The sequence below is a fragment of the Euphorbia lathyris genome, chromosome 6 (genome assembly GCF_963576675.1).
Source record: "Euphorbia lathyris chromosome 6, ddEupLath1.1, whole genome shotgun sequence".
In the NCBI taxonomy this organism is placed as follows: domain Eukaryota; kingdom Viridiplantae; phylum Streptophyta; class Magnoliopsida; order Malpighiales; family Euphorbiaceae; genus Euphorbia; species Euphorbia lathyris.
This window is the reverse complement of record NC_088915.1, coordinates 30,432,560-30,444,229: the sequence shown is the minus strand read 5'-3', so window position 1 is coordinate 30,444,229 and position 11,670 is coordinate 30,432,560. Positions and strand designations below refer to the sequence as shown.

General features: G+C 35.5%; 1 non-coding gene across 1 annotated transcript; it reads left to right on the top strand.

Annotated features, from left to right (window-relative positions):
• Positions 1-203: 203 nt before the first annotated feature.
• LOC136234286 (small nucleolar RNA R71) lies at positions 204-310 on the top strand. The gene has a single exon (XR_010691177.1). It is a non-coding gene; the product is annotated as a small nucleolar RNA R71 (small nucleolar RNA).
• The last annotated feature ends 11,360 nt before the right edge of the window (positions 311-11,670 follow it).

The window sequence follows — 11,670 nt, the reverse complement described above, 5'->3', positions numbered from 1 at the left end:
TAGTTGAGGATGATGGTTTCACTACTGGTATGTGTCCACGTTCCGCGGGCCACATACTGCTGTTAATTTCCATTTCCTCCAAAAGTTCTCTTGCTTGGGCAGATGTTTTCTTCATGAATAACCCTCCAGACATAGCGTCCAATGAACCTCTAGTTGTAGGATTTAGTCCATTATAAAATGTTTGCATTAAAAGTTCAGCGGGCAATTGGTGGTGTGGGCATAAACGTTGAAGTTCTTTAAAACGTTCCCAAGCCTCATAAAGAGTTTCATTATCATTTTGAGAAAAAGATGTTAACTCTTTAATGACTCTTGCGGTTTTTGCTAAAGGAAATTTTTTTGATAAAAATGCTTGGGCTAATTGCTCCCAAGTCTCAAATGATGCGGCTGGCATAGAAGTTAACCACTCTTTGGCTCGATCCTTCAAAGTAAAAGGAAAAAGGCAAAGTTTGATTGCTTCTGCAGTTACATCAGTAATTTTAAAAGTGTCACAAATTTCTAAGAAATTTGTCAAATGGGTATTAGGATTTTCATTAGGTAACCCGTAAAATGTTACATTATTTTACAACATATTAAGCAATGCTGGCTTAATTTCAAAATGGTGTGCATTAATTTGGGGTCTAACTATACTGTTTGTTATCCCGGCCACTCCTGGCCTAGCGTAATCCATGAGTGTAGCCATAATTTCTGGCTCGGTAACTCTGGTTTTTATTGGGGTCTTGTTTTTGTTTTTGTTTTTGTTGTCTCTTTTGTTCTTCTTAAGAGTCCTTTCAATTTCTGGGTCAATAGGCTCTAGTGGCGTGCCCGAACTTCGAGAACTGCGCATGAACTTGAAATTGTGCACAAACCGGAACTACCTTCAAAACAGAATTTGAAAAATAAATATATTAGTAACTAAAAATAAATAAAATATAAAAGTTTGAATAAGTATGAATAAACCTAGATTCGAAATAAAATACGAAAAATATAAATTTTTGTCAAAAATTTTGGCGTTCCCCGGCAACGGCGCCAAAAACTTGTTGAGCGATTTCCGCAAGTGCACGGTATACGCTTGTAGTAATAAAAGATATCGATCCCACAGGGAACATTTTTTAACAAAAACTTATTTTGAATCGGTTAAATTTACTTATAAGATTTATAGTAAGGAAAATCGTTAAATCGGTTTTGGTTTTGAAATTGCTAGAATGAGAATTAGATTAGAGTATGAAAATGTTAGAAAATATTCTGATTTAAGAATGAATTTGCAAGACAGGAACGCTTAGTACTTTTTAGAAAAGTAAACAAATGTATTTGTTTGCATTAAGCAAAGAAAACAACTTTAAACTTTGTATAAATTATAAAGATGAAATAAATGACGGAACCTCTAATTTTTAGGCTTTGAACGCAACAATCCTCCTAACTGGTTTAGATTGCTTCCTTAACCAAATTAAAACTCTACCGAGATAATAACTTGTCTAAGTGTTCAACAAAGTTTCCTTGTAAAGATTTTGAATTAAACTACGTTTTAATGAAAACACCAGCATCAATCCACTTCGGATCCTTTACCAAAGTGCTGCATAAAAATCTATCGAATAGAACGAACTTTATTAGATGAAATATAAATTGATACAAGTTTACAGAGAACAAGGAGCATGGAAACATTCGACGACTTGCAAGTGAACGGGTTGTCAATCCTTTCCTTGGGTTTCGTTAGAGTTTGTCAGACTCAGGGGCGGATCCTCTACTCAATCTTCTCGTTGAATCTTCATAATAGAGACGGGGTCTGTCTACTACCAAAATGTAAACTAAATTTGAACAATGTAAACGCTACTGTATTTGTTATTATTGAATAAACAATGTGTGTACATCATATTGTTTTGAACAGAAATGAAATCTAAATTCTGAATCACTTGACTCGGAATTTCTGCATAAATTCTATACTAATCTCTTTTTTCTACATCTCTTCAACTCTTCATCAACTCTTTATTTATAGATGTTGAAGAGTCTTGATTGAAGTGTCGTGTCCGTTGTGAAGGATCGTATCCGTTGTGAAAGGACGTCTTTATCCACTCGAACGAACGCGTTTCGTCGAAAATGAAAGTGTGCAATTTGGCTTCTACAGATTTTCTGCTCTTACCGAGAATATTTAATTCTCGGCCGAGAATGGGGGAGCATCATTTTGGTCTTCAAACGCATGGAAGGAGGAGCTGAAGGGAGCGTGTCGCGACCGAGAATTGGGGGAGCCGCGGTCGCGGTACGGAACTTTTTCGCTTCTTCGGCTTTCGTTCTCGTCCTCAATTCGGCGTTATTAATTTTTGTCGTCTTCGACTCCTTTTGTAGGGTTTTTCTTCTGTTTTTGATCATTTTTCACTCCTATTTGGATGTTACCAAATATTTATGTACCTTGCATGAAAGAAACATATTCGAGTGTAAAAGTATTCTAAACAGATATAAACAGCACAAATTCATAGCAATATTGATGTAATTATTGATGATATTTTAGGTATATTTTGGGCTTAACAGATGTCAACAAGAGATTTCGAAATACTAACCTCTTTGGTCATCATTCTTCCTGTTGAGCCAATAATCTGGGAGTTCTCCTTGGCAACAGCTTTAGAATCGAAAAGAGGATTAATAGAATCACCTAGGATGGAAGCAGGATCGGCTGATTCCAAGCTCGACATGCTTAACTCCATATGCTCATTAGATAAAACTGGATCCTGTCCACCTTCAAGAGACATGACTCCAAATCTCGACCCTGACCCGGATGTTGTAGCAACATCAGCACCAGTCTTGATATCAGGGGGCCTGACCTTGATCTCAAGAGCAATTTGCAGAGAATTCAACTCCTTACTGATGTCTAGAGATTGATTCCAGGCAGCAACAGCACGTGGCTTCCGTTTGATCGACCTTTTGGCCAGCATCCAAGGGCCAAAATTCTTCCCTTCACTTTGACTCTCCTCAGCTCTACCTATGTTAGGCACCACCACCTCTTTAACCGCCTTCATTCTCTTTGGACAGCCATCATAGGTATGGCCAAACATGCCACATTCATAGTAGATATTGTGAATCCCTTCATATTCAATATGAAAAACTTTATTCTGAACGCTGAATTTGGATAGAAGAGGCTTAGCGAGATCAATGTCAATACATACCCTGGCAAACTTGCCCCTCTCTGCCCCAACGGTAGTTTTATCAACATGGTGGACTTTCCTAACCAGGCCTCCAATTTTATTAAGGAATCTTTCGTCATAGTATTCAATGGGAAGACCTGGGAATCTAACCCAAGTGAGGATCCTGTTCACAGAGCAGTCATGAGGGTTAAAATTTGGGACCCAAGGCCTCAACGCCAAAACATGATTGGATATGATATAAGGACCACCATTAACAACTTTGTTAAAATCCTCTGCCCTTGTAAATTTGATGACATAATAGTCATTCTCCAGGTCCGTAATGGTAACCTTCCCTTTATTCGCCAATTGAGCTTGGATCCTCTGAGCAAAATATTTAAAGCTTATTCTTTTCCCAAGCACAGTGACAATTAAGGATAATTTCCATTTCGATCTAAGGATGCGTTTGTCTTCAGATGAAAGACGGATCACAGGACACAGCGGGTCCTCTTGCTCACCATCCTCAACATCAGAATCAGAAAAGACCTCTTCAGACTCATCCTCGATACTGTCATCTTCCATCATGGGTTCTTCCTCATTCACCCCTAACACCTTATCTCTCCAGGATGATTTCCCCAGACAATTCTCCAAGGCGGAGTTATTAACCGTATCCACCAATTTCCATGAGCTTGGATTAGCATTAGAAATAGTAATATTTTGGTCCGCAACCCCCTGGGTTACCACTCCGCCCAACGGGGCTGCCTCTGCCTCAATTTCTGCCCCTGGACAAGGGGCCAAAGTCTGAATCCGTGCCTGGCCAGCGGCCACCTCTGCCGGCACCCCTGCGGCCGGCTTACCCGTAGCCGCACAGTCCTCCAGCCTACCGCCCTGCGAGGCGTGGGAATAATCCCCAACAGATCCCAATCGCCGCTCACAGGACCCAACTCCTACGCCCCTTACAAGCCCTCCTACTGCACCCACCGGTAACCCGCAATCCTCAACATTCCCGTCCCCGTCGGATCCAGCCTCCCCCGACACCTCCCACCATTCCCTTGCCTTCTCTGCCTTCCCTTCACCTTTGCCAACCATACTAGACGCCCGATCTGGCCCCTCACCCTCACCCTCCATCCGTGTCGGTCGCTCCCTTGAGCGATCCCGGACTCTCTCCCCGCTAACCCTCCTCTCGCCATCCGACACAACCGACCGACCATCGCCCCTCGACAAAATTTATCTTAACAATAAAAAAAAACACTTTATAACTAATTCTACAACGAAATATCAAAAAACCAAACTAAGAAAGTACACTATTAAATTTCTAAGTGTGATAATTCGATTTTAACGACGTAATGTACACCCTATCTAAATCTTACCCCTAATCTTTGTTCAACTCCTAATAAAAATGGAAAATTATAAAATTGGGTCAAATGAGAGATTCATTTACATATTTAACCCATTTACTCAACCTACTACATATCTAGACTATTTTTGTGTGACTTTCCCAAAATACCTCAATATGTTTGTAATTTTACGGCGCGGCCGTCTCCCTCCCGTCTGACTTCATGAAACGATGCTTTCGCGACGTATGTGAAGCTAATGTTTGGTTTAGTTGATGATTTTAATCCGCATATGCAAAATCTGGACGTGTTTTTAAGAGTATTCGCGAAGTGGTATATAACAAAAAATGCCAAACAACAAGGGATTATAACATGAAAATCATAACATTATCAATAACAACATTAAAATCATAACTTTATCAAAATTTACAATAAGATTGCCATAATAAACTCCTAACAAATCACTTCAAAGTGAACCTGACGAATCTGGATAGAAATTTCTCCCTGGACTGGAAGTCCAGGCTTTTGGGATGATAAATGGAAGTCCAGACTTTTTGGGATGAACGTTTCCCATGGTGCACACCAAGATTGGCACAATCTCTCCTAACGAATCATTTTAAAGTGAATGTGTCAATCTTGAGGGAAATGTCTCCCTATACAGGAACGAAAGTCATCTCCCCTGCACCCCAGTACGCCGCCTTCCAGAAAGGGATGTTATGTATTCAACCACCTTCAAAAAAAATTAATCGTGTTAGATAGAAAAAATGATGATTTGTCTTCGCAAATGAGGATTAGCGAAGCATGCGAATGTAAATGTGCAGAGAAGATGATGATTTTACATAGCGAATCGATGCTTTCGCGAAGTCTGCGAGTGAAATCATGAACTTTTTACTCGCAGACTTCACGAAATAATCGATTCGCTAAGTAGATCGTCACATTTCAGGCTCTTTCTCATCGCAGATCTTCGCAAAATCATCGACTACGCGAAGTGATTTTCTGAAAAAACGCAGAGAAAACAGTAGATACTTACATTTTTTGCGCCTTTCACCCTTAAAATCGACAATAACAATATGATAAACTGGGAAAAATGATGAAAATAACGTAGAATAACCATTCCTTCGATGGTCACAAGAAGAAAGAAACCAAGAACAATGAGGAATATGAAGATGAAAAATCATGGCTTCGTTTTCTAGAATTAGGAAGATGAAGAATCAAGAGATGAAGAGAGAAAGAAGAGAAATACATTGTGATGTGGAGAAATAGTGCAGATTTCGCGCAATTTAAAGGAAGAGAGGAAGATCAAAGGTTTGGAAATCATTTCAGGAAGAGTAGCGGTTCGCGTAACCGGAAAGGAGAAGGGGGAAGATGAAAGGGTAAGGGTATTTTGGAAAAGTCACACAAAAATAATCTAGATATGTAGTAGGTTGAGTAAATGGGTTAAATATGTAAATGGATCTCCAATTTGACTCAATTTTGTAATTTTCCCCTAATAAAAAATTAAAGATACCAAACCCTTTTGATTAGACACTTTTAATATTTTTATTAGGCACACATACCCAAAATGATGTCATTTTGGAGTGTTGGCTAATAAAAAAGTGGATTACTATTTACCGCCTCCAGATTATTAAAGCTTTACATTTAACTAAGTATAACAAATTAATTTAATTAGAACAAGAGTTATAGAGAAACTCCAGTATACCTTTCAAAGCAATCCTCAGTGGAGACTTCTGAACTCTGCCTGACACCTGTTCTTCATCATCATGGGTTAGGGCTATGTTCCAGCATCTCTACACACCTCTTGGAGTCGTCTGAAGGATAACTATTGTTGCTGTATAACTCTGAATCTTTTCAAACTAATATGCTATACGGACGTTAAACGTAAATATTTAACAACTATGAATGTTAAAAGGGGGAGTTTAGAAAGCCATGGAAGGAGAGAAAGAAAGAGTTTATTACTCAAAGCAAGTTATATCTCATACATCATATGTCTTCTCCTTATATAGGTAGAAGATCAAAGGTGAAATTACCAAAAAGGAGATTATATCATTACAAAAGTTAAAAGTACAAACTTTTAGGTTACACGTGTCGAATGCTTCTTATTTTGCTCTTCCACCTCAAGCTTTACATCTTGCCACTAATCTCTAATGTTTCCACCTCATGCTTCTTCTTTGGACACATGTCTCTTCATATCTTCATGTCTTGCCACGTGTTGATCTTATTGCCACCTTTTCTTTAGGTATTGACACCTCGTTCTTATATTTCTTATTTTTCTTATCCATTTTTATCTCATTTTCTAAACAAATGGATCCTCCTCTTTTCCTGGATGGGCTTCTTCTTTGGGCCTTATGGAGTCAATATTCATGGGCTCAGGTCTTATGGGCTCAATTCTAATTAAACATGATTTTCTTGGGCCATATATAGATTCATAATGGGCCAATGTATCTGAACTATGTTTATATTTCTTATCCATCAATTTCGTATGCATTTCTATCAAAATTTGTTGACTCGTTTCATCACCCATTTCCATTAAATAGTTGATAGTTATCATTTCTTCAACTTCTCCATGAATCGATCTGGCTATTATAGCCACCTTTTTATTTCTAATATAGTCTTCGAGTCTACATTTGATCGTATGGATTCCATGTGCTCGTTTTTCTCCTAACCAAGATTTAAAATTTTCTAATTTGCATGGAATGTCCTATTGATGGTCGGAATTATCTACATCAATCTTAGTGTTTCTACCAGTCTTAAAAATCTGAGCAATTATTATTGGTTTCCCTTCTAAGTCCATAGCAGCATCAAAAATTTGAACACAAAATATTCCTCTTCCAAATCTTAATCCAAGTTCGTCAATGGATCTGGGTATGATAGATGGGAGTTTTGAAACACTATTAAGGCTCTCATCAGTCATGACTTTGTCCAGAAATCCATATCGAAATAGTTTCTGAACAACATCTGGACTGCAGTCTTCTGAGCATATATACCTAGGGTATTTGGTCATCTTAATGGTTCTATATACAGTTTGACTCTTCTTATATGTAAAAAATTTCATGATATTCTTATATGCTTCTGTCATTTCTGGAGGGAATTGTATAACCTGGGAGGTTGTGATTTCTGATGAGTTCTGATTAATCAGCTTAGAATGGTTCAAGGTGGTGGCTCCTGAGAGTCCACTAGATGAAGTTGGCAGCTCAATTGGCTTCTTATGAAGATCTCCTAACAACTCATAAGATGATCTAGGAGTCATGGTTCGTATATTCTGATTGTTCTGAGACTGGAGTTTCTTGAGTTCTTCCTCAAGGTTGTCCAGAAAGTTCTCATGATTTCTGATCATTGCCAGCATCTGGCGGTTCTGATTTCTGATTTCTGATATTCGCTGGATCATTATCTCCATTCCTGCTCAAAAAATCAGCTAAGATATTTCGTTTTCCAGAGATAGGTTTAACAACAAAATTATAGCAATTGAAAAAACTTTGCCAATGCCTTCTTTTGTTCAGTTCTGGTAGGGGATCTATTTTATTTCTGATAAATGCTCCTACTTGTGTATTATCTGTTCTTATGATAAATTCTATGGGTAACAAATGATACCTAAATCCTTTAATTCCATTTTTAACAGCTAGTAATTCTTTTTCATTGATATGATAATTTTTCTCTGAGGGTTTCCAAGTTCCTGATCTATAGCCACATATTAAAGAAGTTTCTTTGTCTATATCTTCTTTTCTATATGCGATGAGTACTGCTCCCCACCCGATATCACTAGCATCTGTATATAATTCTAATTGATCATTATCTTTAGGTAGTCTTAATTTTGGGAGAACTTTTACTGCTTCTTTTATTTTTCTTATAGTATCAGTATGAGTTGTCGTCCATTCAAATACTTTATGTTTCTTAATTAGCTCTTGCAAGGGTTGTCGTAATTTTGGTAAGTCTTTTATATAATCTGATGCATAATTTATTATTCCTAGAAATTGTTGGACTTCTTTCTTAGTATCTAATTTTTCTTTAAAATTTTCGATTCTAGTTACGATATGATCTTGTAGTTGTAATCCTTCACTATCTATTATATATCCTAAATATTCTATTTTATTTTTAAAGATTTCTGATTTCTTTTCAGATAAAAGGATTCCATGTTGTCGTACTGTTTTTATAAATGCATCTAGGTGCTGTAAATGGTCTGCTATATTATTACTGTAGATTAATATATCATCGACATAAACTACACAGAAGTCATTTCATTTTCTAAATATCGTATCCATTCGTCGTTGAAATATCTGGGGTGCATTTTTCAAACCAAAAGGTAACACAATCCATTCATAATGTCCTTGTGGTGCACTACATGCTGTTAAAGGTCTTGATTCTTTAGTAAGCTTAATTTGCCAAAAGCCACTTTTACAATCAAATTTACTACACCACTTTTTTCCTGATAATCTATTAATTAAATTTCTCTTATAAGGTAAAAAATATCCATCAAAAATCGTTTTCTTATTTAGTTCTCGATAATCTATTACCATTCTTGCTTTGCCTCTCTTTTGTTCGCTATGTTTTCTTACTAAGAATGCCGGGCTACTATGAGGGCTTTTACTTTCTTGAATTAATTTTAAGTCTAATAATTCTTTTATTTGTATTTCAAATTCCTTTTGATCATCAGGACTATATCTTATTGGTCTAGTGCGAACAACATCATTAGGGTTTATGAGTTCTATCTTAGCATATATCTTTTCTTTTTCCCACAACGTTATAGGGTTTTCTCCAAAGTTGATCTTTAAATGGTCTAAATATTTTTGTTTTAAAAGTTCTAAATTATTATCTCTGTTTGTTTTGATATTATGTATTGTGAGTGGATATAAAGGTAGGACGCGCTTAAGGATAATCCATTTATTACAAGGAGTTAAAAGACTTATGGTTTCAGGTTTGATTAGCTGGACTTTAAAGAAATCAAGAAAATTATTTCCTAATAATATATATTGTTTCATATTATTTTCTTGATAAATTATGGGTAATCGAAAGATTGTCTTGTTAAGTATTAATCTCATATTTTCGGCTATAATATCTAATTCTTTCATTTGTTCATTAAATCCTGTAACTCTGACCTTATGTCCTTTAGATCTTTTCCATTTATGGGGAACTAGTACATCTTGCTTCGCTAAACATATATCAGCTCCACTATCTATAAATATGCGGCGTTTTATAATCTTATTAGGTTTATATTCTACCGGTGCTTCTACATATATGGCTACCATTAGTTATCAGTTTCACTATCTTCATATTCTATTGGTTCTAATTCTTCTGAGTTCTCACCTTCTGTTTCAGTAATATAAAATTCATCTTCTTTATGCCATTTATCATCGCTGGCTCTTATTTGTTCTAGACTCATTATAAATTCTGTTGTTCCTATATATTTGACACCTTTTTGTTTTAATTTAGGGCATTTATTAGCATAATGTCCTTTCTCGTTACAATTCCAACATTTACATTCTGTAAGTTTAGTATTTTTATCCCTTAGTGGTCTTTCTCGTCTTTTCCTAAATTTTCGTTTATATCTAAATCTGTTCCGATTTTCGGGATTATTTTTATATCGTCTAAATCGTTTTCGTCGAAATCGTCCATTATCATACTTGTTAGTATAAGACTTCTTATATGTCGGATTATGTCTGTAAGTGCGATTAGGAGTATATCGTCTATATTTTCTCCTAACTTTATCATCACAACCAAAAACTAACCGTTTTTCCGTGAATCCACATATTTCTCGTAATCCGAGTTTCTTATCCTTTTTAACCTTTTGTTGAACTCTATATTCTTCACATTTTCGCATAAGATAAGCTCGTAGTACTCTAATTCTTTCTCCTAATGTATTTTCTTTTGGTTCTAATTGAGTATATTCTTTTGAAACTTCTACGTTGTATGGGTTTGGTAAGTGGTCATAATATAGTTGTTGGTATATCAATCCTTCTTGTGGTAAAAACCTAGCTTCATAAAAGAACTTAGTAAAACTGATAGTATATTCTGGTAATTTACTAATTTTACAACATTTCATGTTATTCAAATTCATTATTATTTCAGCTTTTCTTTCAGCAAATACTGTTTCTCTAGCCACTAACCATCTTTCTCCTAAAAATTCTCTTTTTAATACCATATCGAATAATAATAACATTGATTTCCAATCATGAGCACAAGCTTCTATTTGTGGTCTTAACTGATGAGTTATAGATTCCATCCAAAATCCTACTTTTCCTATCATTGTTTTAGAGATTAGGTCATACATATAATCTAAATTTTCAGTGTGAGATGAATTCATTAAGGCTATGTACATTCCTAAATTCCAATCATTTATTCATCTACTTATTTCTTGTTCATCATAGACATGATCTAAGTCTAAAAAATATCCATTTGGATTTAATCCTTGAGACATAGATCCTATAAATTCTTTAAAGTCTCCTTGTTGGCCTATAGGTATATGTTGTGGAATCGTAGGTACTCTTTTAGTTACTACGTCTAAATTGGGGTCTATCATTTCTTCTTCTGGATAATTATCGGCATCTTCGTTTACTATATTTTCTGATCCTATATCTGATTCTTCATACCTAGTGTATTTGTTGCTGTATTCGTTGTTTTCTATATCACTTTCTGGTTCTTCTTCTATTATTGCATTAGTGTTCTTCATTTGTTCTAATGCTTTCATTATTTGATGATTTTCTTCTATTAATTTTGTTTCATCTTTATTTTCTTCTTCTATATACCCAATGATTTTTAGTTTATTTTCACTTTGAGTATCTGAACTATCTGAACTATCACTACTACTGTTACTGATGTGAATAGTTTTCCCTTTTACTTCTTTAACCATTGTTCTTAAGACTCTTTAAAATCACTATGTCATCATCATATACCAGTATGTTTGCATCACAGCTTAATATTCATAGGAAACCAGTTGACAAAATTACAAGCGGCATAATTGAATTAGACTTAAGCAATAGTTTAGAAATTTCTATTCTCTTAGGCAAATTAATTATATTATTAGAATATTACCAACATCTCCTTAATATAGGAACTAGTGATCTAAATAGGCATATAATGTTAATAAGAAAAGTAGAAATGATTAAATGCCTAATTAATTTCACAATCATGATTTTTCAGGATTATACACACTAGATAATGGATATATCAGTTGAAAGTCTTAGGATTATTGCTGAAAAACCATTAATTTATAATCAGGATATTAATCAACATATTATAAGTTGTAGAAGAGCATTACA